Here is a 3,700-nt window from a genome sequence, read left to right on the forward strand (position 1 = left end):
TTAAAGCTTATAAATTTCGTCTTTATATATTAATTGTCAGGAGAAATGAAAATTAGTCATGAAAAAAGTTAGGTAATTGGGAAAATCGAGTTTTTCCGCCATCCTGAAATAATTCAAGTCTTCAGTTCTTCAAAATTGCATAATTTGTGTAAAATTTATAAATTTCACTTTTCTGTTAAGCAAATTTTTCATTTTGACAGATTCTGGAAAACTCGGAGATGTTGCTCAACATGGTAAAGAGAGAGGCGGCTAGTCTCGATAATACATCACGCAAATAACGAGATGTGATCTCAAAACGACCATAATGTGTAGCAATTTCAATAGCAGGTCATTTTTTATATTATACGGTTATTCTGGTACATTGTGAAATTGAAATTCCATTTGATGATTAAATTTTAAATAAGGATATGCTGTATTTATGTGATTAAAAAAGAGAATATCTTCCCCATCAAGATGTTTTTCATTATACAATAATTCGAAATCGTTAAAATAAAGAGTGTCAGTTCACTTTTTGTTTAAACAAATAATTTTATTAGAAATTTATTGACCTAAGATTGAAATAGCAAATTTTTAATAAAAAAAAACAGTATTTGTTTAACGAATATTAACAAATTTCGAATCAACGCTATAATTTAAAAAATACATTGGCCTTCTTAACGAATGAAGGGCATATAATAGTTCTTTTTAGCAATTTTAGATTGAGAACATGTTATTTCCAGAAAAGGAATGTATTTGGAAACCGAGAGCTTGATTTTGATCTTGCTTCTTTTAATTCATTTTGAACGCTTCAAACGGAAAATATCGCAATTAGAATTTCAATGTGAAATTTTACAAATTTTGAAAGATTTTAATGACTAAGATAATTTTAAGGGGGGGGGGGGGTAAGGTTAATTCGGTAAAAAATCGTATTTTCAAGAATTTTGTTTCACGTTAAAGACAATGCTAGTTTATTTAGTTAATTTTAATATTATAAAACAGCATTTGAAGAATATTTTATGCAATTTTCAGATAAAAATATCAAATATTATGAAATTGGCAGCAAATCTTTGAAGGCGCCTCGAAAAAAAGTTGTTCTGCTGTCTAGTTTCTTTTTATTGATTTTATAATTTTTAGTAACAATTGGAAGTCAAAACACCGATTTTTGCTGAAAAAAAATCGGCATATTTGTTTTATACAAACGAAAATCCAAAATTAAACATTAATAAACGAGTGTTTTGTCTACACTTACGCAAAATCATCAATGAAAGGCCCGTAGAGTTTTGACACAAAATAAAATTAAAAAATTTGAAAAAAAGATTAAAAACAATACCCTCCCCCCCTTAATGTAAAAATTATTCTGTAGTTTTCAATACTTGAATTTTTGGCTTCTTTTGCAAATATTTTTAATATGAAAGCTGCCAATTTAAAATTTTGGAAAATAGGTTTATAAGTCAAAGTCAGAGAAAATTGAGGTATTTTGTAAAAACCTTACAAATGTCAGGGAATTAGTATAAGAGGCACTTTAAACAACTTTCAAGGATAATCAATTTTACATTTTTTAATTTTAATGTCAAATTTTTTTATTCTGTTTATAAAAGATTCTATGTTAAAATTTTACCAAGATTATGATTCTGGTTTTTGAATATTAATGACCTGGGAAAATAAAAAATTTAGGCCGGGAATATATAGGGAATTTTCAAAATGAAGTTTTACAGCCACTCTGATATACGATTCTTGTCAGTGTCTTTAGTAAAAATTTATATTGTTTCGTTAAAAATTCTATAATTTTATTAAAAGTTATACTTTTTCATAATTTTAGTCGAAAATTCATCTCTTGTTGAAAATTCTTTTTTTGTTATTGTAAATTAATTTTTTAAAGTGAAAATGTAACTATTCCAGTTGGAGATTCGTCATTTTGGTTGCAAACACATATTTTTGCTGGAAAATTAAATTATTTTGTTGAAAAGTCCTTCCTTGTAGTTAAAAAATTTTTTTCAACTAAAAATGTAAAATATCAATTTTTAGCTAAAAAAGAAAATTTTTAGTTAAAAATGTATATTTTTGGTAGAATATTAATCTTCGTGGCTTCAATTTTCCTTTTTTTGTTGATAATGCAACTGTTTGGTAGAAAATGGAATTTTTTGTTAAAAATTCATATTTTCGTGTTCAAAATTCACCTTTTTTAAAGAAAGTTGGCCTTTTTGGTTGTAAAATACTCTTTATAGTTGAAAATTAATCTCATTGGTGAAAAATTTAATTTTTTTGTTGAAAGTTCGTTTTTTTGTTGTTGAAATAATATTTTTGTTAGAAACTAATTTTTTTACTAAAAATGTATCTTTTCGAGTTGAAAATTCGTCTCTTTGCTTTTAAAATTCATCTCTTGGTAGAAATTTCATGTTGTTTGATTGAAATATCAACTATTACATTTTTCGCCGAGAATTCATTTTTTTTATTCAACCGTCTTCTAAAAATTTGTATTTGTAAATTGATAATTGAAATAATTTGTTCAAAATTCGTCTTTTTTTTTGTAAAAAAATCAACTGTTTTTTTGAAATTTTTTCCGCATTGATAGATGTTTAATTTTTTACGGTAGAAAACTCTTCTTTTTGCTTGAAATAAGTAAATAAATTAGAAATACTTTTGTTTTCTCCCGTTTATAAAAGATTCTTTGTTAAAAGTTGTATAATCAGGGAATTTTAAATTAATAATTATGTAAATTTTCTATGCATTTTTTAAATCCATAATTTTAGTGAATAAATAATTGAGATCGATCACTTTAAATTATTAAATCATTGAACCATTGAACTGTGTCTAGAATTATTTACTAGTGGTTCATTTAATGAAATTTCAAGGACTTTTTCCGATATCTGGATATCGAGGCGATTCGAAAATTTAATCGTAGAAACAGCACGAAGGAATTTCACACCACGATTCACGAACAGAAACGATCAGAAAATCCTTTTACTCGAAATCCTAGATATACGTTCGCTAATGCGACCTGGGTCGTTCAACTTTTTCCCGGAGTTGCTGTCCCTGATGTGCCCTGTGCATGCAGTTACCCGCACTATTTTTCTTTTTCTTGAGAAAACTCTCGCAATTTGCATTTGTCCACACATAATCTCCCTCAAGATAGAATCAAGTATATAATTATCAAGCTTAAGGAAAAAATAGTGTGAGGAAGGTCAAGAGTCTGTCGAAATAGTAAATGCTGTCTTGCCACATTTATTTAATTCCTTCATTTTCAGTTGACTAATATCATCACAATAATAATTTTTTCTCTTATTTGTAGATCCTCAACTTATTTTAATATTAACGTTATTTATAATTATTAAAAGGAGGTTAAATATTGTATAATTGTCAAACTACGAATTCATTTATTCACTTTGTGTACATTGAAACTTCTTTGTTTCTGCTCCCTTTTAGCACATATTTCTTCTCGCGGCTTTTTCTGCCCTGCCAACTTGACAGATTATTACAAAATAAAAATTTGGAATAACTATTCATTGCTTAGGCTTATTTGTTTTTAGGGTTTTAGAAATATAATTTTTCTAAGATTCTTGTGAAAATCCAGGAAAGTAAAATTCAAGAAAATAATTGAACGCTCAACCAAAAAAGATTAATTTTCAACATTTTGAACAAGCAGTTGTATTTTTATCCAACAATTCTACAAAATATTTAAATTTTTTAACGCAAAAAAATGTTAATCGAAAAAGATTTTTAT

At 26.6% G+C, this 3,700-nt stretch overlaps 1 protein-coding gene across 2 annotated transcripts in view; it reads left to right on the plus strand.

Annotated features, from left to right (window-relative positions):
* LOC117180077 (uncharacterized protein C05D11.1-like) overlaps window positions 1–361 on the plus strand; it is a 33,439-nt gene extending 33,078 nt beyond the window's left edge. For both annotated transcript variants that reach the window (XR_004467999.1, XR_004467998.1), the window contains exon 16: window positions 201–361. The gene's annotated coding sequence lies outside the window, so the exon portion shown is untranslated. The remainder of the gene's footprint in view (window positions 1–200) is intronic.
* The last annotated feature ends 3,339 nt before the right edge of the window (window positions 362–3,700 follow it).

Source organism: Belonocnema kinseyi, chromosome 9 (genome assembly GCF_010883055.1).
Source record: "Belonocnema kinseyi isolate 2016_QV_RU_SX_M_011 chromosome 9, B_treatae_v1, whole genome shotgun sequence".
NCBI lineage: Eukaryota > Metazoa > Arthropoda > Insecta > Hymenoptera > Cynipidae > Belonocnema > Belonocnema kinseyi.